General features: G+C 39.3%; 1 protein-coding gene across 21 annotated transcripts in view; it reads right to left on the bottom strand.

Annotated features, from left to right (window-relative positions):
* Positions 1–25,480, bottom strand: part of Rbfox2 (RNA binding fox-1 homolog 2) — a 288,997-nt gene that overhangs the window by 93,212 nt on the left and 170,305 nt on the right. The window lies entirely within an intron of this gene.

The following is a 25,480-nucleotide window of genomic DNA, read 5'->3' as shown; positions in this document are numbered from 1 at the left end:
TATAGCCAGGCGTGGTGGCGCACGCCTTTTAATCCCAGCACTTGGGAGGCAGAGGCTGGCGGATCTTTATGAGTTCAAGGCCAGCCTGGTCTACATAGTGAGTTCAGGTCAGTTGGGACTACAGAGAGACCCTGTCTCAAAAAGACAAAATAAATAAATTAAATAAAATATTTAAAAAAAGACCAAAGAAATGGTTTGGGCCCAAAGTCTTATTGTTACCCTGTCTTTACTAGTGATCTTGGAAAAAGTCTTTAATTTCTGAACACAAATTTCACCCTCTCCCTACTTTATATACTAGAGAAATCAAATTATGTGAATGTTTGATGAATTTAGGACTTTTGTCAATTATCTAAGAAAAATTAGGATTAAATTTTAGTATTCTGATGGGATCTTGTCCTAAGGACCACAAATTTTAGATTGGCTATATTTACTATGTTACTATCTCTAATAGCCTACCAAAGGTTGAAGAGACTAATTGCAAAGTTAGCTTCCTATTTTAAAAATAAATACACAAAGAAATCAAAGTTTTAAATCAGTAATCAAGTATAGAGAATGTAATTTTTGCTGTCTCCATGAGGACTGTCTGGCACAAAGCAGAAGCAGGCTTTTTAAAATGTTCCCTGTAATATTGCTGGCTGGCAGTTTGCCAACACAACATTACTGTGTTCTCTCCTCAATTTGTAATTATTTTAATAATTCCAGAAAGAATCCATGAACTACAAAACCATGAGCAAAACCTAAGGACCTGGACATAATCAGACCTGTTTACTGGGGGCCCACAACAGGGAAGGAACTGCTCTGGCAATTTACAGATATAAAGAACTATGTACAAATGAATGGGATCTTGGACTAGAGACACAGCTTGAGGCAAAAAAGCAGGACTCAAGTTCAGTTTTCAGTACCCACACTGAGCAGCTCACAGCTGCCTGTGACTCCAGCTCCAGGGAAGAAATGCCCTCTCTGGCTGCTGTGGGCACCAGAACACATGGGGCACACTCTCTCTCACACATACACATATAAACACACAAATTAAAAAAAAGAAATCTTAAAAAAAAAAAAGGGATCTTCAAGTATTAGAGAAAGTGAACAACAGGATAAGAAAAAGCAGACCACAAAACCAAAAAATTAATACTTTCACAAATACTCTGAAACTCTGAAACACTGAACATCTATAGCTTCTGCAACGTGCAAACAAACATCACATTAAAAAAAAAATTGTGAATGTCATGTTGAGTGCAATGCCCGTGGCAGCCAGAAGAGGGCATGAGATCCTCTGAAGCTAGAGTTACAGGTAGTTGTGAGCAGCCTGATATAAGTGCTGGGACCTTAACTCTGGTCCTCTGCAAGAGCAAGTACCTTTAATCACTGAGCCACCTTCCTAAGCAGCATCAAATTTTTAAAAAGATTTTATTATTTTTATTTTATGTGTATGATTGTTTTGTTTGCATGCATATAAATGCACCACATGTATGCAATGCCCAAAAAGGCCGGAAGAGGGTGTCAGATCTTCTGGAACTGGAGTTACAGATGGTTGTATGGGTGCTAGGAATCTAATCTAGGCCCTCTGGAAGAACAGCATGTGCTCTTAACCACTGAGCCATCTCTCTAGCCCCACCACATCAATTTTTTTAAAAGCAAAGTAAGAAAGGGAGTAAGTAAAAGTGGGGCCTGTCAGCTGTAATCTTAGCACTGAGGAGGCTGAGGCAGGAAAATTCCAGGCCAGCCTGGATTGCATAGTACGACCCCATTTCAAATAAACACACACAACAACCAAAAGAGAAAAGAAAAAGAAAAAGAAAAAAAAAAAAAAAGAGGAGATAGGTAAATTTTAATGGAGGCAAGTAAATAGGTAACTGTAGTTTCAGAAAAAGAAGGTCTGTTTTTGGAACTGTGTTGTCCCAACTGTGTATACTTCTCCTGGTAAAAAGCCTCCAGCAACCAGGAGAGCCACAGCTACCTTGATGCCTGGGTGTGACTTCAGCCTCAACATACAGAAAGAGATGGGCCTCAAGGGGACTTTTTCTTCTTGTTTTTAATAAAAAGGGAAATGAAGAATTCTACAAACAAAAAGTCTAGGACTAGGATAAATGTTTCCTTAGGCCCAGAATTCAAACTGCATTTTAATGCTTAGGACTGATATATTTTACACTGAAAATAATAGGCTTAAAAATTCATTTCCACAAAGTACAGCATAAGATATAAATATAAAAAATACTAAAATGACTTTTATAAACTCACTGAATAACAAGATCATAGTGAACACTGGACCATAATATTCTGAAGTCTGTCCCTGACTTTAAAGACTGATATAGAGGACAATTTGCTCCCTGATGCCCGAGAGACAGAAGAGCAACTCAATAGCCTGAGTCTGACCCAGCAAAACAATTCAAGTCCCCCGGAGGCTGAATGTACCCAGTAATGTGCCAAGGAAAAGCTCATTTGCAAAACTGTCTGTCTGTCTTGGAATGGAAGGGCAGGTTAAGGGTTGGAGGGATGGGGTGGTAAGCAGCCTTAGAGATTAAGATTGCACCTAAGGAAGATCATGTCAACCTTCATAGATTAACACCCAGCCTTCAGCAGAGTGCTTGGACAAGGGAGATACTCAAGAAATTTTGTTGAATAAATAAATGTAGGATAGGGCATTCTGGTTGTCTCAATTCCCTGACTGCTTCCTCAGCCTTTCTCCCAATCTCCAGAGCATGTGCTTCTTGTTTCCCACAGTACTTAAATGAAATTCATTTCATGGAGTCACCAAAGATATTCCTAAATGAAGACCAAATTCAATGGATACTTCATAGCTTTTCTGGTATACCTGTGGCATTTGGTATTACAATCTTTGGGAAACTCATCCTTAGCTTCAAATGATAGCAGGCTTGGGGTCCCAGCTGCCTTATGTATCATGCGACCAGTCACAGTCACACAGGGTGCCTGGGAATGGGTGCTGCTGGGCCTTAGACTACAGCTGCCCCTTGGCTGCATTCCAGGAAATGAACATCTCCCAGCTGCCCCCACCCAACAAAAGAGAGACAGGAATAGAGAGGGAGGGAGAGACATGGAGGCATGGATGGAGGGAGGGAAAGAGCAAGAGGATACTAGTTTTTCCTAACTTTTCTTGTTCGCTGTTCACTTCCTTCTGTATCATACCCTCCACTTTTTCTGCCTCATCTGAATGCTGGTATTAAGTTTGGTACAATCATCACATCTCCTTTTACTGCACACATCAGAAGTTTTCCCACTCAAGGGCATAGTTCCTTATACCAGCAAACTAACGGAAATGGTTTTTTAAAATGTGCTTTTCTGTGCAGAGGGATACCACAGTATTCATCAATCTCAAAACAGGTCCAAACCTCATGGAAGCTGGCACTGCTGAACAAACTCTCTCAGTGTTCCAACACACCCATCACTTCAGTTACTACCCCAGGCCTGATGACCCTATTTTCTATTTCCAGTTTGTATCTTTTGCTAACTGCAGAGCAAAATATCTAACTGGCAAATAAAATCATTAACTCCATTTAAAAATTCCTCATACACTTGCTTACTTTGAAAGTCCAAAACGGACTAGTGAGATGGCTCAGTGGGTAAGGATGCTCACCACCAAGCCTGACGACCTGAGTTCATGCTGTCCTGACCTCGACACATACACCATGGCTCATTTGTGCTCATACAACACACATATACAATAAATAAATATCCCCCAAAAATCTATTTTAAAAGTCCCAAACGAGAACTAAATTCTTAAAACTGAACCATTAATTTACGTAACTGAGTACTTACTGTGCATATGCCAGGTATACCTCTAGCTCTGTGGAAACACAGTAAAGGACAATGGAGAGAAAAGCTTCCTCTAGCATGCTTCTTTTATTGAAGACTGGTTAGATCTCACAACAGGTAACATGGTTACTATTTCTTGAGTACTCTGGGATGACTTCTGATCTTCCTGACAACAGGAAAATGCTATAATCTCCTTTTTAGAGATGAGGGAAACAGCCAGGTGAAAAATAAGCATCTTGTCCAACAGCAGCCAGGCTAGCAAGCTGCAGAAGTCAGGTCCAAACCCCACACCACAGGTGGAGGGTGCCTCCTTATTCAGTGCTGCACTAAGGTAGAGTAAGTACTGTGGATCTCCCTGTCTGCCCCTCCCTTTGCTCACAGATGTCTTTATCTATTATTGCCTACAAACAGGTGCCTACAGCCTATCCTTCACCTTCAAGAGTCTCACTATTGCCAGTGATATTTTTTAACACAAATTTCATCATGCCATTTCCGTATTTGACGTGGGGCGGGGGAGATCCTAACTCTTTGTTTAGTTTTGTTAAAATTACTTATATTAGTTGAACAAAATAGTGGGCTTACAAATGTGCACCATCCAGCTGGAAACCTCAGTGTAGTTTTGACTTGCATTTCCCTGACGGCTAAAGGACTTCTTTGTGTATTTCTTAGCCATTTGTTCAATCCATTAGCTTATTTATCGATAGGCTTTGTTTTTTGAGGTGTTTTTGAGTTCTTCATATATTCTGGGCATTAATCCCTTGCCAGATGAATGGCTGGCAAACGTTTCCTCCCATTCTGCAGGCTTACTCTTCACTACAGTCATGGTTTGCTCTGCTGCAAAAGCTTTTTGTTTTGATACCCTCCTACTTCATCAATTCTTACCATTCATTCCTGAGCTACTGAGTCCTCTTCAGAAAGTCCTTGGCTATGACCATATTTTGAAGGGTTTCCCCCATGCATCCTCAAGTAGTTTCAAAGTTCTAGGTCTTATATTAAAGTCTTGGCCCATTTTGAACTGATTTTTGTACAGGTTGAGAGAAAGAAGTTTAAGTTCAGTCTTCTATATATGGATATTCAGTTTCCTTAGCATCTTTGTCAAAACCAGATGGCTATAGCTGCACGGTTTATTTCTAGATTGTCATTCAGTCAATGTGTCTTTCTGTGCCACAACCATACTGCTTCCTACTATGGACCTTCAGAATACGTGAAAGTTGGGTATTGTTCTATCTCTGGCATTATTATTGATCAGGACTGCTTTAGCTATCTAGGATCTTTTAGGCTCCCATATTAACTTAAGGATTAAAAAGATTTCTATATAGAATGTTAATGAATTAATGGTGATTTCATTGACTGGTAGGTCACTTTTGGGAATACAGTCATTTCACAATATTGTTTCTGATTATCTATGAACTTGAGGTGCCTTTCTGTCATCTAGTAACTTCTTCAATTTCTTGCTTCAGTACAGTTTTGAGATCTCACCCCTTACTGGTTATGTTTATTACTGTGTTCTGTAACCTCCAGCCCCCCGCCCTGCTTTTTTTTTCTTTCTTTTAAGGCTAATGTGAATGGGGTTGGCTTCCTGAAAAAATTCCCAACTCCTAAACAGAAAGCATCATCTCTTCTGTGTACCTGACAGAGTCACTGCTCCCTGACCTCCAGCACTCTCCCCTGCCATGCTACACTGAGCAACTGTGGTCAATTCAATACCAGGTTTATGAAGAAACTTAAATACAACTTTCTATTAGTGAATTCATTCCCTCAAGCCTTACTTCAGAGATCCTCACTCCAGAGAACTTTTCCTGACCCTACCTGCTTTCCCACATCTAGGTTAGAGGCCCCATATCTGTGTGCATACTTACCTTAGCATCTATCTCATGGACATAACTCTTCAAAATTGTTATTTCTGCACAATTCTAATTACATTCTGAGAAGGCTGAGGGTAGAAATTGTGCTTTATAAAACAATCCAGTGCTTACCCTAGTGCTTGGATGCACTGTAAATGAAAAAAAAATGTTTGCTGAGATCAAACAATGCAATATTTTCTGTCTTTAGTCATTATTTAGGCATGCTTTGTTAAATACCCTGTCTCAAAAAGACAAAAAAATAAAAATAAAGAATGAAAGAATCTTTGGAGTTATCAACATACTATGAAAGCAGGAACATTTTTGATACTATTTTATGTTTTATTTTTATTTTTTTGGTCTTCTTGAGACAGGGTCTCCCTGTAGCTCTAGGCTGGCCTGGCACTCACAGAGATTCACCTGCCTCTGTCTCCTGAGTGCTGGGACTAAAGGCCCGTGCCACTATGTCCAGCTTTTTGGTACTACTTTAAAATTTATAAATTTACTTCAGTATCTTTTAGAACATTCAAGTGCCAAGATATACAAAAAGATACAGTGGAGAAAGGCTTTATTTTCAACTTGCTTAGAATGCTTGAGATTCTAGACAGAATACCTGTTAATTAAAAAAAAAAACTCACTTCACATGCTTTTGCTTTTTATAATTTTATGATTGTGAATCAATTCCCTACCTTCTACTCACATACCAGGTTTGCTATAAAAGCACACTGGAGAGAGTTCCTGACTTAGAGGCAGAGCTTGCTCCTACTTTCCCAGGCTGCCTCTGACACCTAAGTGAAAAGCAACATTCAAGGGAAAGCATTTCCTGCAACAATAAAAACTTGATAGTATAAAAAGCTTTTCACAATACACTCCCATACAATGACCCAAACTAAGTGTAAGTGGCAATTTACTCTTAATAGGTATTGGATACCTTTCCTGAAGCATCTCTAACACAAGATTACTATAACATCTTCCTTTGCCCTAACATTCCCTTTAGTTAAAATCAATTAGATAATTCTGTAATCTACCAGCTTCTTTTCCCTAGTTTAGGTGGGACACAGGAATACAGAGAATCCATTTGAGAACAAATGAAGAGAGTGGAATTTATAGGCAACTGTTCTAAACCTTGCATATTTAAATGCACATAAAATCCTTCTATTTCTTTCTCACACCTGCAAATCCAACCTTTAGAAAAGACCACAAAGTACTAAGACACTACTAGTAAGGCCAGAGAATTAGAAAATATTATTTCATGAATATCTGACTTTAGGAAACGTGTTCATACCTTAAAAACACCTGAATTTTAGCCAACTTGAGTCATTTATGCAATTGAAATTACGTACACATGCTTGGTATTCTGTGAGAAATTAAAAGCTTGTCAGACAAATACTAAGAGGGATGAGATATAAATAAATGTATCAATAACTGAATTGTCAAGAAAATACATGATTAAGCTGAAAACTAAGAAGGTGCTGCTTCTCTAATACTGAAATATGCCTGCCTCTATTATTAAAGTACTGGAGGCTGTGCTGGCCTGGCTGTTACTTTATCTCTGCGTCTGGTACAGTATCTGGCATGTGGTAGGTACTCAAAATGAAACCCCAAAACCATTTGGCTACACAATAAACTAATTCAGAATGAGAAATTAAAGAGTGTGTGTACATATGTAATACATATGTGCATGCCTATGTGTATCACTCTGTGTCGTGGTCATCATCTCACCCTGTGGAGAATTAGACAGCCTCGGCACTATTTCACACTCCAGATTTCTCACACCCAAGCAGATCTCAGTATCAATAGTAACTTTTGCATAGTTATCTTCTTGTCAGTCTTCCAGAAGCTGAACACCCTTGGCTATTCCTGACTGTACTAAACCCTTTAGTCAATACAGTAAGCTACCTCCACTAGGAGGACCCTGCTTCCTCTTCCACCAACTTCTACACTGCCAGTAGGAAACAGGTTAAATAGTATATATTCGTATTTTTTCACTAAGGAACAGTAACAATAATAGATAATACCACTAATTTACATCTATAGCTACATTTTACCATTGAGTCAGTCCAGGTGTTTGATCTAAGAGTATCTGTAAGAGTAATTTCATGTACAATTTCTCAAAAACAATTTTTTTCTGGGAAAGGAGACTTGGTCTAACAAAACTCTATTTTTTTATTCTATCTTTATTTTAAAGTGATCTTGTCCAGATTTGGTTCTGTAGAGATTATAACTAATAAAATAATAAATTTCAATTGCATACTCTTAAGGGAGGCATAATTTTATTAACAATAAACAATCGAAGGTCAAGGATGTAAAATGCTTTACTGCTTTCTGTTGAAAAGAGCATGCTTTGTTTCATTATCTCAACACTAGCAATTCTAGAAATACTCAATTAAAAAAAATGGGTATAAGTCTTTTCGTTTAAAATACTGTCCAGTCATGTCCTTAAGTATTTCCAATTGCATAATACATTGGTACACAATTTCAAGTATTATGCAATGAGGAGTTTTGATTTAACTAAGAATATAATAGAAGCCAAAAAGAACATTTTATAACCAGTTGAAGAGTTTGTGTAGCAAATAAACATCTATATTCCTTTACAAATTGTTGCCTTAAAAAATAAGTTTATAAAAACAGTTTTGGATCTTCACATTTAAAAGTGTTTTTCTAATCCCATTAATTTGATGCTGTGGTAAGATTTTAAAAAAGCACTTTTCAAGTTAACAGCTTGTTCTTTGTACTACTAAGCTACCTTGATTTTAGGTTGACTAAACCTACCAAATGGGGCAAAGTCAGAAAGGTAACCGTTTCAGATACTGCAAACTGATTTATCAATAATAAATCTCAATGAACACAAAGATTTGGAGGAGCCAATCATATTATGAATGAATAAAAAGTTCATGGCAAAAGATTTTATTTCATAACGTCACAGTGTCAAATAAAACTCTCTTCTTTTGTGACAAGGGAAGCAAACCCAGGGTTTCATGTACTCCACCACTAAGCCACACCCCAAACTCTGAGCAGCAACTCTTTAAATGCTCCCTAAATTAGGAGTGGCAGTGGCCAGTTTCCTACCTCAAAAATTCATCTACATTTTTTTTTCATATGCCTCAAATACCTCAATTCCCTTGGGAATTTTCAAATTGTTCATTGAGTAATTGTAAGTGTAACTGTAAATGAGTTATTTTAAGTGTGATACTTTGCTAGCTGGCTCAAAAATGTACTAGTCACAGATGGTTTTTACCAAAGGCCCATCAATATTTACTTGTAAGAAACTGACTTCTAATCTAGTTTCATGACACTTCCAGCCTTAAGCTATTAAAAGGAAATACTGTTTTATGTCAGTGGAGAAACAGTCCAAAGATAAATGAAATCCACAGATTGAGAAGAAATCTGATCATGGCTAACATCAAGTAGTTTTTGATGTAATCTGATTAACCAAAAATCATGGAAACAGTGTGTGCGCTGGGGCATGTCTTTAATCCCAGCACTTTGGAGGCAGAGACAGGTGGATCTCTGTGAGACTGAGAGGCCAGCCTAGTCTACATATTAAGTTCCAGGCCAGCTGGGGCAACATGGTGACCCTACGTAAAATAAATAAATAAATTTATAGAAAGAGTTTTATACTTCACATAAAAAAACAAAGATCAACATGTTGGAATAGAGTTAAGAAGAAACAGAATCATAAACCCTGCTGTAGGGTTCTAGTACTGCTGACTTGATGGTTGAATGAGATTAAGTTTATCTAACAGGCTCTGTTCACAACAGCTTGGTTTAAGTCTTTAGGCCTCAAATTCTTAGCAAAATCTTTGTTGTTTCTTTTATATGTATTTCTGCTCAACCTGTAACTTAGGTGCTAATTATTAGAAATGGGGATTTGAAAGAAAATAATTAAGGATCATGAAAACAGAACCTAAAACTGAGACACCAAGTAGTAGCTGTAACTATAGTAAACCTCTAACTTCTCTCTAGCTTTTCAGTTCAATATTTCAAAGAGTCAAGGAAAAAGAAGTTATCTGAGCAAGAAGATGTTGGTGATGAGCTACCATGGCTGGAGCCAGACCCCCACCCCAACTTTCCTTACTACACTGCCGCTACTGTAAACCATTCAGACACTCCACAATATGCTTTTTGATGGCTTAACCTTTTCTGGATCTGGGTTTCAATTTGCTAATAATGAAAATGCCATAAAATGCTAGGCTAAAAACAATTTAAAATAGTCTAAGCATGAAGAGAATAGTGTCGATTATGCATTACCTTTCTGAAAAATACAGTAACATTGGGAAACTGTCACCTGTGCCTCTAAGCTGCCCCCACAGAAGACTGAAGTTTACTACAGCATGCGAGCTTTATTGTATTACATTTATACTGTCCAGCCCAACTGTCGTCTCTCTCACACACACAAACACATATGAATCTCTGAAGCTCAAACTTCCAGAAGTGAAAGTCAACCAGTTCTTTTCAGTCACCAACACAAGTCAAATCTCCTGCTACAGTTAATTAGTAAAAATTATTGAGAGCTCTATGTTCCAAACGATACCAGGTCAGATGACAGGAAACCTGTATTTCATTCTACCTAAAACTTTCACATCCACCTAACCTGTATGTGGAAAACAAGTAATAACCCAGCTTACCTGGACAACAGGATATTGATAATCCATGCAATATACACCATACATAGCAGAGTGGAAAAGAAACTTCAGATAAGGACAGCACAAAAAGCGTCTAAGTTTTTGTCTTGTCTGATCTGTCCTGTCCAAAGGAACTAGAAACACCCTCAAAAAAAAAAAAAAAAAAAAAAAAAAAAAAAAAACCCCAGGCGGACTCCAAGATACAAAAATTACATAGCAAGTTCCAAGCCAGCTGGAGCCCCAAAAAAAAAAAAAAAAAAAAAAAAAGAAAAAGAAAAAAAAATCCCTGGCCGACTTCCAGTCTACACAGATAGGTACACTGGCTCAGCTGGCAAGATCAGAGTTTGGTCTGAATATTGGTCCTATTCAGACCAATAGGATTCAGCAAGACACAGAAGAGATGTTCAGGGCAAAGCAAGTCGTTCCAATTGAGTTAGCAGTTACACACTGAAAACAGCTTTATAGATTGGCTGTGGTTTTAAACTAACAACTGCTCCATAAACCCAAGAGGCAGAGAACAACAGCCAGGGGAGAGACCATGGGCTCCTGCAAGGGGCATACAAAGGGTAGGAAGTACACATAAATATCCAGGAGCCAAAATAATATATATGCCCCAGGCTGTAAGTGCGTCAGTAGAACACTCCCAATCCAGGACATGGGAGGCAGATGGAACTGGTATGATTTCTCTAGTCCTCCACTGGCAGGAATGTGTGTGTGTGCACGCGCGCACACACACACACACACACACACCCTTCTGTCTCTAGCAGAAACAGGTGTCAGGATTAACAGCATAAAACCCTCTACCATGGAAAGAACTGGGAGCAAAAGTCACAACGACACATGCAGTGAAAGGGCCCCTTTCATGACACCGTATGTTTTTGTATCACTTACCGTTACCCCACCCCCACCCCCGGATTTAACAGAAGCTAGGACAGCTGGCAGGATCAACACTGGAAAAGAGGAAGGTGGCCCCAACTCCAAGGCAACATGAGTCCACTGGAGGCCTGCAGATATGCAGGGCACTCTCAGCTGTTCCAGTCAAACTTGGAGGGATTAACTTCGGCCGCTTGTAAAAAGGTGGGGGTGGAAAGGTCTTCTCAGAAAAACCAGTTGCTTTCCCCCTTTTAGGAAGCTGCTTCACCCACCCTGTCATTATATATGCACACATGGCACACATATTTCTATGATATTAAAAGCAGTAACAAACACGGACAGGTGTAAGCTTAGTCTGACAACCCGCAACAGGCTAAAGAGTTAGCTTTCAGAGCGACACAGCTCATCTGCAATCAGAGAACTTCCAAGTAACCCTTAGAAAACAAGACAGAGGAAACGAGACACACCAGTTCTAACTACAGCTCTTAGGAAATCCTGTTTGGGACAAGCATTCAGAAGTTCAAAATGATAATTCTAAACTTGTTTCAGAGGTTATGACTCCTAATTTTGGAAAGTAGAACCAGTAAAGTTACAGCATGCCTTCACAGGATTAAACAACACAACTGTAAGGGCATCTGTTGAGAGTTGATGTGCTGCCTTGCCCCCACCCACCTTCAGTGCAATTTTTCTCCTTCTATGGTCATTGCCATTTATTTCAGGATTGTTGAGAAGAATTTTTTTCTTTAAGGTTCAAAATGGCACCAGCCCATCTAAAGACAATCTTCTTGGTAAAACATGTACTTTAAATCAATTACTTCTAATAGATTCTGAAGACCACACATTAAATTATTTCACCAGCACTAATTTTCTATGTACTACAAATAAGAAGCAAGAATAAACCAGATTAATATAAGTAAAACAACTGAGTGTGGTAATGCAGGCCTGTAATGCCGGCTACTAAAAAACTGAGGCTGAAAAAGTCATGAGTTCAAGGCCAGCCTGGGTTAGACAGTAATTCCCACCCCACCCCATATCAAATTGGCAAATACTTTTATTTGATCCACACAAGGTATTATACTAAGCACTACAGAAAAGAATAGCAAGTCTGTTTGTAAAGGACTTTGTAGTTTAAGGGGGAAAGAGACGAAGGCACAGGCAAATCAAAAGGTAAAATAATGCTATAGTACAAAACTAAACACAACAAGCAATTTTTCGTATCTGGAATAACATTTTTAAAAGATGCTCTGAACATGGGCTGTTAAGATGGCTCAGCGGGTAAGAACACTTGCTGTTCTTCCAGAGGACCTGGGTTTGATTCCCAGCACTTACATGGTGGATCACAACTACCTGTTAACTTCAGTTTCAGGAGATCTAACATCCTCCACAAGTACCAGGCAGACATGTGATACAACATACACATATGCAGGTAGACACTCATACATACAAAATAAAAATAAATAAATCTTTCAACGAACTCTTCGGTCTGTCTTCCCTACACCCGGTGTGACTGCATTTCATTTTAGCTTACTTTATATACAGCAGAACCGCATCATTTCTCACACAGACACTTGTAAATTAGTTTAAGTCATTATTAAATTTCCTACACCTACTCTCAATTTAAAGGCTACAAAATGATAGTATGTTTTATAAGCTACAGGGGACCATAACAACAAACTATATCTGACAAACATAAAACTTCATTAGTTAATCCACTTTGATATCTGGTGAATTAATTACAGAAGATAAAATTTTCAGGGGGTATTGTTATTTAAGATAACAGACTACAATAGACAGAAATTTAATATATATATAAATAAAAATGGGAGTATACATTTATGTGCCTATGTATATGTCAAATCATGAATTGTACACTAAATACAACAAGCTTTTATAAGTCATGTACGTTAAACACGCATGTACTCTTATAACTTGTTGGATGACAAACATCAATACATGCCATATATACCTTATGTAATATACATGTCACATATACTATGTGTTTGCATGTTCACACATACATAATCTCTCCCCTTCACCACCCTCTCTCAAAATACACTTAAGGTAAAAACCTTTAGGGGATGGGATTAGGAGTGAATGGTTTTTTACTTAGCAGTTCTGATATAAGTTTATATATTGTTGAAATATATAAATTAGCAATTATTGCTTTTATAATTTATTTTGCTATACATTAAAGGGAACCCAATGGATCTTACAATGGGATAAGTACTAAAAACTAATAATGCATTATTCCCAGTCACTATTTTTTATTATCACACTTGCTTTACCATATACGCTGACCCAACCACAGACACTCACTTAGGACAAGAGGATAGAAACATTAAGCAAAATGAACCAGATATCTCACCAAGAATCTGTCTAAACCACGTTTAGGATAAGCTTAAATAATCAGCCCTTCAGAAACAAGACAAAATAATTACACAGGATGAATTTTAACTTCCAATCCTTCACACTGACCTTTTATCCACTTCTTCCTGTAAATTTTTAAAAATTGGAATAAAGACCAATAATGTAGTTAAGCCAAAATCCTAAAAAAAATTTATAGAAAGGGCCAGGCGTGGTGGCATATGTCTTTAATCCCAGCACTTGGGAGGCAGAGGCAGGGGGGGATTTTTGAGTTTTAGGCCCGGCCGGGCCTCATAAGGGGTTCCAGGACAGGGGGGGGGCGCAAGGGGACCCGGCCCCAAACAAACAAAAAAAAAAAAAAAAAATTTATAGAAAGGTAAACCTTTTACTTGAAAGACAAAGTACACTACAAAAAAATTTGCAAATGTTAAAAAGTTGGGGCTGGAGAGATGGCTCAACAGTTAAGAGAATTGACTGCTCTTGCAGAGGAGCCGGGTTCGATTCCCAGCACCCATATGGTGGCTATGAACCATCCTTAACTACAGTTCCAGGGGAATCTGAAGCCCTCTTCTGACCTCCACGGCATTGCACGACACAGGTGCACTCACATACATGCAGGCAATACATTCATATACATAAAATAAAAATAAATAGAATATTTTTAAAAAATACACAAATGTTAAGAGTTAAAAGATCTCTCCTTTCTCTTTTCTGCCTGTGTGTGTGTGTGTGCACATGTATGTGGAAGCCCAAGGCTAGGATCAAGAATCACTCTTGACTGTTCTTCTACCTCTCAATGAAACCCAGAGCTGACCAGTGGGGCTAGTTTCATCAGCTAGCACACTCTGTGTACACACCAAGCCTCTGCCTTCTGAGGCTGAATTATAGGTCGGCCACCACTCCCGTCTTCAGGCATTTTACGTGGGCTCTGGAGATCTGAACTCTGGTCCTCATGACACACAGCAAGTGTTTAAAACACTTAAGCCATCTTTCCAGACCCCAGTTTTTCTTGATATAGTCTCTGCTCAGGAAAATGTTGGCTTAGTTCTTAATAAAAAACTTCATGCACAGATAACAAGTTTAATACTTTAGATTCCGTATTTTGTCCCACTGTTACTATGATTTCAAAAATGAAAACAAAAAATAAAAATATTTGACTCAACTAAGAAAATACTAGATGCTTCCTTCCCTCAGAATGGACTCAAGTTTAAAATACTACCATATTCAGTCAAAATTCCAAAATTAGAAAGACTGCTTTTTCACAGTAATTTCAATTATCTGTTGATGATGTCAATTTACTCCATGTGGAAAAGTAGGTATTCTGCCATATTATAAATGCTGTTGGCACTTATGTTTTTGTAAATGGTCAGAAACACGAGTGTGGAAAATGGCCTTTTATGTTTATTTTTATACATTTCATTAGCAGAGACATACACACCAGGTCATTCTTCAATATAAATGTCAACATTTGGCACACCTAGAACATTTAATTTTCCAGAATGTCCTAATCAGAGAGAAAGATATCTAAACCTAGAAATAGACCTGGTATCAGAAGTAAGACACACAGATGGTTTAGAGATGTCAATCTGCTACCAGTCCCAAGCCCAAGCACATGGTGGTCACAGTGCAGCTGCATCTGTATGTGCAGACTGTGAGAACACCAAGCAGGAGAAGTTTAGTTAATGAAGTTAGCCAAAAAACCCTGTAATGGTCTTCCCTTTCTCTTCTAGTCTCTCATTCCCTTTCTATTGTTTTTTTTTTTTTTCTGCCATTCTGCCCATGGCACATTCTTCTAAGTATTCAAGGATCTTAGTTTAGCATCAGAGTAGAATGGATGAACAAAGACTTCTGTTCTAAAGAAATTAATTTGGTTTTGGTAGCACCTTAGACAGTTCCAGCAATGTTATATGCTAGGGCAATCCAGGAACCTTAAAAAGGGATAGAGAGGGTAAAATAGACTGGCAAATGAAGATGATGTACATGTAGATGAAGTATGTCCTTAGAAACATCCAAGACTGATTACTTAGGAATCAGTTGTGACCAGTCTACTTGACTATAGGTGAAGAGTGGCAAATGACAAGGAAAATGGGTTAAAATCACTATGGACATTAAACTACACATTTCAGAGGTTAAAGATTGTTCAAGAAGGAAAAAGATGCTGTAAAGAATAATATTTTGTGGAAACGACTGGTGGAAAGAAGGGGAAAGAGAACATCTGATGGCAGGAGACCATTCAAAAGCTACTATTACAACAGCTGACAGAATAATACAAAAAACCCACATGAGCAGAATACATAAAGAAGGCACACATATGCGGACAGCATAAATAAAGCACCCACTGTGCCTGGAGACAGTCCACATGTAGAGTCTAAGGGAGGCTAGGTAAATATGACACTAAGGTTCTAGGTCCGTCTGTCTGGCCAGAAGAATAAATGCAAAAGAGGGAAACCTGAAGCATGAATAGGTTGAAGTCATGATAGGGCACCCAATAAGAAACAACTGACGACACACAGAGGGTGGACAGCCCTTGCGAAGGAGTTAGAGATGAAGGTCCAAAGGCAGTACAGAAGCAGCAGCCAGGGCCATTATGGAACCGAGGTTTCTCATGTGGATTTGGTCCACAGCATTACTATCAACCAGGTACCTACCCCTGGGCCCAGCTGCATTCTCTGCTTCCCAGTCCATACCACATGAACAAGTCCCTGCCAAAAGAAAGAAGGCCAATGAGGATAAAGACAGATGACAGGAGGGTGGAGATGGACACAGTGAGAAAGCAAAGGGCTCAAAATAGAATATTAAGGAATGCTGACTTCTAGAAAGCAGAAATAGCAACAGCATACATAAAAAGATGAAGCAGGCTGTGCTAGTCATAAAAGCCAGGACAGAGGACATCTGCTACTTTCCTCCATCCCTTACGTAGAAAGATACTTCATAAAATGATCACAACAGAGATAAATGTTTAACTGTGTCAAGGTTAAAAAGAATGACAATTCAGAAAACATGACCGAACTTAGCAAAAAGAAGGAGCTCTAATTTTGAGAAAGCTGGTTTAGGAACACAGGTACAAGGGTGGAAGTGAACTGGGTCAATCTGGGTCAAAATGAAAGATAAGACATGACACCTGCCTAAATAATTTTACCAAGCTTTCTATCTTGGGACCAAGTGAAAAGTACCAGAGCAATTACTGATTCAATGGCTACTCACAGTTGACTCTTTCAAGATTTTTTTACTTCTTTTTTTTTTTTTTTTGGCTCTGTGCCTCTGATCAAATTGTTTTCTTTCCTTAAAAAGACTGACTTAAAAACAGGCCCTTTTGAGGTCTGTCTTCAGTACTACGTTAACCTGCTCTACAAGGCGCTCTGCTTCTTTCCTGTCTCCAGTGAGAGTGACTTCTCTTCCTGATGAACTCAGTGGTACTTCCTATTTGATTTTGGATATAATCACATTAGATGGTTGGCTTAAGAACAAGATCTGTCTATACAGAGATTAGAAACGCATGTGCAAACATCTAAGTGTTAATTGCATTAAAAATGAATTTTTCTGTATGAAACTCTGTATTTTAATAATGAAATGGAGATCTTTTTTAAAAGTTAAAACCTCATTCAATTTTATGTCTTATAGGGTTTATACTGAGTACAATATTGTATAACTGTATTAATTCAAATGTAAACCTAAAAACTTACAGCCAATTTTGAAAAGAGATGCATCTTAGCTCTGGAAATTGTTATTGAATATGTCAATGCTGTTGTAATGAAATGCTTCTAATTATGTGGTTACTAAATAAATAATTAAAAACAAGATCTGTCCATTCATAAAAGGCTTACATCATTTACAGAGTACAAGCACATCAGTTTAGGAAAAGAGACTCTTCAGTGACTTGAAATTATAAATCAGAGGTAACTGAATTAGTCAGTAACAGTTTGAATGCTCAATTCCCACCTTGTCTACTACTTTGAAGCCTGCTGACCCACGTAGACCCAGACTGTCAGAAGTAGGTCCTTAGGGGCAGGCCCTGACAGTTACACCTACCCGTGGGCCCAGCCAGCACTCTCTGCTTCCTAGTCCACACCACATGAACAAGTCCCTGCCACAAACTCTTGCCATTAGGGGTTAAGCAGTCCAAAACCCCTCCCCCACAACCACCCCAGCTAGGACAAACTACAATCCTTTAAAATCATAAGCCAAAATAAACATTTCATCCTTGAATGTGGTCCTGGCAGGTATTCTTTTCACCCTGACAGGAAGGTAACTGAATAGCTACTCTACAGGCACTCTTAATTTCATCATTCCGGCATTCATTCACTTCAACCTAGACATCCCCAACACAGTGTGAAACACGAAGAATGGAAACAGCTCTCACACAGCCGAAAATACCAAATTCCATCTGATGAATACCATACTTTGTAAGACGGCTGGGAGAAAGTAAAATACAGTGTCAATCAATCACTGCTGCAGCCAGGCCACCATCTAATTTTCTACGGCGATAGACTGGGAACACGCCAAAACAACGCTTAAACCAACTGCCAAGATTTAGGCAGAGTTTTCGATAGATTGGGGAAGGTGCATGGGACTGAGACAACAGGACGGTATTTGAAACGAACAGAACATCAAGGCCTAAGCAGAGTCATCCTCAGGTGCTTACAAAAGGCCTCAGCCAAATACACTGCAAAGCCAAAGTCTATTTTAAATTCCCCACTTCAGAGTTCTTTTGGTTCTAAGGTACCATAATTATGGATGGCTGGATTTTTTTGAACCAAAGTTACTGGAGCATGCCCTTGGGGGTGGCATCTTATTCCCTGGGTCCTTTCCTCATTTTCAAAGTGAGAGGCTCTGTTCTACAAATGCTCCCTGTCATGATGCCTTGCCTCAAGCAGGGGCCCAGAAGCAACAAAGTCAAGACCTACAGTGAACCATCTGAAACTGTGAACCAAAACAAATTCTTCCTTCTTTAAATTTTTTACTTAGATACTTTGTCACAAGGATGAGAAACTGGCTAATACTGAAAATTAGAATTGCTGCTGGGATATAATACTGGAAAAAGATTATTTGGCTCATAATTCCAGGTTCAACATTTGAAGAAAAGTCAAGTTGTCAGAAACATGGAACAGCTAGTCACATCCACAATCAAGGGCAGAGAGAAAATGAATACATGCATGCATGCTCTACTCAGGTACCTTTCTCCAGTCTTACACAGTCCAGGACCCAAACCCAGGGAATCCTGCTTTCAGGCTGGGTTTTCCCACATCAATTAAGGCAATCAAGACAATTCCCTAAAGATAAATCCATAGGCCAATCCATCTAGAAATTTCCTCATAGAGATGCTCATCTCCTAGATGATTCTATGTTGTGTCAAGCTGGTGATTAAACCATCCATCACAATTGGAGTTGTGTTTCCTTCCCATGTCTTCGTGTCGTCGTCCCCTCCTGTGAATCTGGAGCTGTGATGTCCTTTTGTAAGCTGGGGCTTTGGTGGGGCAAATTGGAGACAGAGGCAGCAGTTTCAGCCTTCTCTGAGTGGCTGCATCCCCACAAGCTCCTCCCCTGAAGTCCCAACTTATACAGGGCAGTGACTAGGCCTCTGTGTTAAGACTTTTGGAATCAGGAGAGAGTTCTGTCATTTGTAGTTTCTAGTCTTGGAAGGCCTGATTCTCAAGAACTGATTTCCCACCTCCCTTGATAGCAAGCTGAGGTCTTGATTCCACATGGGGTCCTGGTCACCAGGCCCTGACGTGGACCCTTCCTACTCCCAGGCACTATGAGGTTTCCATCATTTTTCTATTACTCTTATACAGCCGCAGTGTGCCTTCACCTGTGCCCCATGAAAATGCAAAGCACCTAACTGAACTTCTGGGGGTGGGGGGGAGAACATAAGATAAGGAATTGGGGAAGTTGGGTGGCAAAGAATGAATATATTAAAAATACACTGTATCCATGTATGAAATTCTCAAAGAATAAAAATATTAGATTAAAAATAAATATATGAAATGCACAAAAATATACACTGGAAAAAATCTTTTTTCTTTTAAATTCTTTTTTTAAATTTATTGTTTTTATGTATATGCATGCATTGCCTACATGTAGGTAAGTGCACCTGTGTCGTGCAATGCCTGTGGAGGACAGAAGAGGCTGTCGGATCCCCTGGAACTGGAGTTAACTGACAGTTGTTAGCTTCCATGTGGGTGCTGGGATTCGAACCCGGGTCTTCTGAAGAACAGCCAGTGGTCTTAATTGCTGAGCCATCTCTCCAGCCCAGAAAAAAATCTTAAAAGGAAAAAAAGCTTTTTTTAAAAAAACCTATCCATCACAGAGATTTAAGCCTGTGAAACTGGTTTGGCAGGAGATTTAGAAGGGTTTGAGGAAACCAAGAATGGAGTAAGCAGAGCTTACTGGGCTACTCTGGCAGAGCCTAAAAGATCAGAATGACCACAGAAAAATGGCCAGTAAAGACTCTATTGGGAGGGAGACTGGGGATCATTCATGTTACATTGTCACAAAGAAATTGTCTACATTTTTACTGTGCCCCGAGACTTTGTGGAAAGCTGTGTTCAAAAGTGTTCAAGTGTGCTGCTGTGATAAAACACCATTACCAAAGCGACTTATAGAAAGCAAAGTTTATTAGACTTATGGTTTTAGAGGAATAAAAATCCATCATGGCTGGGAGGAATGGCAAGAGGGAGCCAGAGCAGAAAGCTGAGGGCACCCATCTTCAAGCATGCATAGGAAGCAGAGAGAGAAACTAGAAATGGGTAAGGCTACATATTCTCAAAGCCTGCCCCAGTGACACGCTTCCTCTAGCATGGCTATACCTGCTAAAGGTTCCATGACCCTCCCGAAATAGTGCCACCAACTAAGGACCAAGTGTTCGAATACTTGGAGCCTATGGGGGATGTTCATCATTCAAACTACCACAAAAGGAGCCAAACTAATCTGGTGGAAGAAATTTCAAAATAGTTGGGCATTTGACTGTGGAATGGTTATTACTAACTGCTTTAGGCAGGTTATAGAGAGAATCAGGGACAAAAAGTAGAGCAGAAAGACTTGAAAAACTTAGTTTTCCCCAAAAAGTGAGTTTGTATAAAGTTGGGACCAAGGAAAGTATGGCTATTGAAGAAACAGGCCCATTAAAAATAAATCAGATACCTGGCATCAGGGCAACAGAAAAGATGCCTTGGAGGTGTCTCAGAAATCTGCCAGACCCCATCCACCTTAAGGGTATAAACATGCATATGTATTTAAAAAGCTTTCTCATGTGAAGACAGAGATGTGGGGAGCTCTGCTTACAAAGTGTTTTCTGCTTTAGCCATCCAAGCACCCAGAAACCTCAGCAGCTATGGTTCTGGGAGCAGTGGCTGCTACTCAAGCTGCCAGGTGATCTTGCTACCGTGTGTGTGATGTTGACTTTGCAGGTGTGCAGATTCCAAAAGTTATGGACCATAAAGGCTTCCACGGAGATCACAAAAGCAGTCTGAAAAGTCACAGAAAACAGGGTTGGAGTGGGATTGTATGTGAAGCTGTGAGTGAAGAAGATGTGATGGAAACCCCGGGGTAGTAAAGATGGCCAGGAGCCAAAGAAGGTGCAGACAATGAGGGGGGCCAGCCCAAGAGAGGGATCTTGAGAGTTACATGGACAATGCTATAGGCCTGCCCAAGTCTTTGGGTCTCAGATCACAAAGTGCATGCGAAGGATACCAGACAGGATATAAGGTTTGCCCTTGATTCTAGTCTTGATCCTTTCTTGCTACTCTCTTATTCCTCCCTTTTGGAGGAATAAAGGCATCATTTTGGAATGGGAATAGGTACTGTGTGCCAGTGTGTTTTGGAAGCATGTAACTTGTTTTAGATAGTTTTTTCAAGCTTAGACCCAAGTTTGTTTCAACTTCAGTAAAGGCCTTGGACTTGAATGCTGAACAATGTTGGAACTATGAAGACTGTGAGAATTCTTGGAGATCGATTATATGCACTTTGTATTATAAAATGGGCATAAGCCTCTGATGACTAAGGATAGCATACTGTAGTTTGAATATAAAACTGTCCCCAAAAGGCTCACTTTTAAAAGCCTGGTCTCTAGCAGGTGCCACTATGTGGAGAGGTTTCTAAAAACATTGGGAAGAAAGTCCTAGCTGGAGGAAACAGGCTAGTGGGTATATCTTTGGGAACTGCATCTTATTCCTGCATCCCACTTGCCTCCTTGTCGCTTACTAAGTGAGCTGCTTGGTCCACCACATGCTCCCCACCATGATTTTCTGCCTTTATCACAGGCCCAGAAACAACCGAGCCAATGACAATAGACTGAAATCTCTGAATCCATAAACAAAAATAAATCCTCCCTTAAGTTGTTTTCTCAGGTATTTCTGTCCCAGACATATAAGCACTTATATGCACACTAGTATCTGATATTGCATAACCTTGGGGTGTTTTCAGTGTCAGCACTGTAATTACAGCTTGCAATCAGGTTGTGTACAAGTCCCCGCTTTTAAATTTTCCCCTTTTCAAAGTTGTTTTGGCTATTCTAGGTCCTTGACATTTCCATGTTAATTTTAGAATTGTATTTCTGTCCCAGACATATAAGCACTTATATGCACACTAGTATCTGATATTGCATAACCTTGGGGTGTTTTCAGTGTCAGCACTGTAATTACAGCTTGCAATCAGGTTGTGTACAAGTCCCCGCTTTTAAATTTTCCCCTTTTCAAAGTTGTTTTGGCTATTCTAGGTCCTTGACATTTCCATGTTAATTTTAGAATTGGTTGTCAATTTCTATAAAAATTTGAATAGGATTTTGATTGAGATAGAGACCCGTTTGGGTGAAATTAGCATTCAAGAGCACAGAGACTTCTAGAAAGCACATAGCGCATCCTTCCACCTTCTTGTGCTGTGTTCTGGACAGGTTTTTACAGATCATTTTTTCTCTAAGCATGTACTAAAATCAAATACCAAGGTTTGTGATATTGATTACTGTTCTCAAGTTTACTAGATTCCATAATAATCATACCGAGTAGTACTGATGTTAAGAAAAACAGATCACTGGAACGGAACAGAAAATCTAGAAACAAGACTCAGAGCTGCAAAGGAAATTCAGCTTAGAAAAAAGTCTTTCCAACAAACAGCATCAAAACGTCTGGAAAACTGCACATAATAAAAATAAGCCTATATACACACACCTGTATCTTATAGAAAATTAGACCACAGACCTAAAAAGGTAAAATATGAAACCACAAAACTTCAGGAGAAAATTTCTGTCACTTTGGATTAAGCATGATTGCGATGACACAAGGGTTCAGGGTATTGCTCAGAGGCAGAGCACATGTACAATGCCCTCAGTCTGACTCCCCAGCACCAAACAGACTGAAAACAAGCCATAAAAGAACAAATCAACAAACAAGATTTCATCAAAAACTTTCTCTTGTCAATTGACACTATAAGGAGAATAAGAAGGCAAGTCCTAAATTGGAACTACTACCTGTAAAGTATGTGTTTGATAAAGCATGCTAAGCCAAAGCACATAAGAAAATAGTATAATCAATGTAGAAACAGTACTTAGCAACTTCTTACAACATTAAGCATACCTTTAATGCAATCCATCCATTTCACTTACAAGTATTAACATTTACTCAAGAGAAATAAGAAGATAAGCCACTATAAATATTTGCACATGAATAGTCACAGATTTGTCATAGCTAAAGTAGAAACCCAAATATCCATTGATAGATAAATGATTAACAAATTGTGCTATGTTCACAACTGAGAATTAGGAACAAAAAATAAATGAGCCATCAGTATATATAAGAACACAAATGAACCTCAAAGTAATTATGCCAGGCGAGAGAAGCCCCAAGCAAGAGATTTTATTGTATGATTACATTCTTATAAATACTAGAAAGTACAAACTTATCCACAGTAGCAGAAAGCAGTCAGTGGTTGCTTGGTAATGTGTTGTGGAAGGAGAGGGGATCCAGACACAAGGAATCTTTTGGAGATAATTAATCTGTTAATTATTTCAGTTGTGATGACTTCATGGGTATATACGTATGTCAAAACTTAACAAATTACGACTTTCACTATGTACCATTTACTGTACATTAATTACACTACAGTAGAGCTGCTAATAAAATAACAAATTCCCACTCTGCTAATGGCAATGAGTGTTTGGAAGGTTAGTTATTTGCTTTGAGGGTAGGGAGAGGTGGCAAAGGGAAATGTTAGAAGGGCAATAGCTTGTCCTCAAACACTACAGAGAAAGTCTCATGGAAAGGAAGATTAGGAGTAGCGTAGCAAATTAGCGATTTAAGCAGAAAGAAAGTGGCAGGGTTTGGGGGCTAGAGAGATGGTTAAGAACACTGACTGTTCTTGCAGAAGACCCAGGTTCGAATCCCAGCACCTACGTGGCGGCTAACAACTGTCTGTAACTCTAGTTCCAGGGGATCCGACAGCCTCTTCTGACCTCCGTGGCAGTGCATGACATGGGTGCACTTACCTACATGCAGGCAATGCACACATACACATAAAATAAAAATAATAAATAAAATTATTTTTTAATGGCAATTATTACTAATTATCTACACTAGACCCCTGACATACACCTCCCTTAGCGCTCACACATACCCTTTTCAGCTCGGTATACATATCTTTTCTGCCTCACAAACAGTGAAAAGGGAGGGAACTATACAGCCAGTCTTAAATCGTTAAGTATCCCAACAGACTGAGCAGAGTACCTTGTTGGGGTGCACAGCAAGAACACGTGTTTGTGAGACCAGGACTCTGAAGCTGGACTACCTGGGCTCAACAATGCTTTACATCTCTCTGTCTTAGTTCTTGCTCTGGAAGGAGAAGATACTCACAGTTGCTGAGATTACTCAATCGACTGACTGAGTACATGAATAAGCTCAACACACAGTGATGATCACAGCTGCTTTAACATCATCTAGGAAGAATTTTTAAACGAGACTGAGAATCATCTAAGTTATGAAGTCAAATCCTATCTGAAGAATAAGTGTCTTCAATGGGAGGCAGAAAGTATGGACAGAGCTGTGTAATTGTTGGGAAGGAGGACAGGTGGCTGGGAGCAGGCTCTGGGGTATGCAGGGACCTCCTCCATATATCAGTGTAGAACATGCCTGACCAAGGAGAAAATGCATAAATGAATTTAGGGGAAAACAAGTAATTTTTATGGCCATGCACATCGCTTCTTTATCAATAGTTCTGAAAAGCATCACCTTGTAGTCACTCTAAAAATTAGCTCTGAAAGGGAGTCCATGAGGTCTTGACCATGTGACTGCCTCTCTTTCCTGGACTGAGTTCATCGGGCTTGCATCTTAGAGCGCATGTCAGGCATCGCAGCTTCACATGACTAGCAACTCCACTGGTGAAAGGGGCGGGGCTCTAACAGCAGCAATGCAGCAGTGTGGCAATCCTTGGGTTGGTATCAGTCCCTTGTTCTATTCAGACCTGTAATCTCTTCTGACTTTGATTTAATGCAGCAATTACTGGTAATGTGGTTTGAAGGAGATAAATGCCCAGTGTAGCTGTCGCTTACTCTGCTCATGATGCAAGAACATTTTAAAATTAAAATTACCCTTATGATAAAGGAGCTGCTTCACCGAATAGTTCTGTGCAGCCCTGATACAGAGCCCAGAGCAGATTAGAAATAAAAGCTGCCCCCCTCCAAAGGATGGGTCTATACAATCACCCTATACCTAAAGTGAGTGCCTTAGCCCAAGTCTTTCTCATTTATAGAATTAGATTTTGCTAATAACTTTTTCTACTTTTCAAGACCACAGTATCCGAATTAGACAACTTTCACTGATGAAGACTCCATTCCATTCTCCTTTTGGTAAAGCAAGTCCCTTAATTTTCTTTTAAATAAATACTCGTAGTAAATGTTCATAAACGCACACACCTAAAAGACTTTGTAGGCAAGGTAGCAACTCAGCCTATAATCCTGGCACTTGGCAGGACCATGAAATCAAGGCCAGTCAGGGTCACCTAGTGAGACATTGTCTCAAAAAA

The sequence above is a fragment of the Nannospalax galili genome, unplaced genomic scaffold, assembly GCF_000622305.1.
Source record: "Nannospalax galili isolate Female #2095 unplaced genomic scaffold, S.galili_v1.0 scaffold39, whole genome shotgun sequence".
In the NCBI taxonomy this organism is placed as follows: Eukaryota; Metazoa; Chordata; class Mammalia; order Rodentia; family Spalacidae; genus Nannospalax; species Nannospalax galili.
Note: the sequence above shows the minus strand (reverse complement) of the source record. Positions and strands in the feature narration are given on the sequence as shown.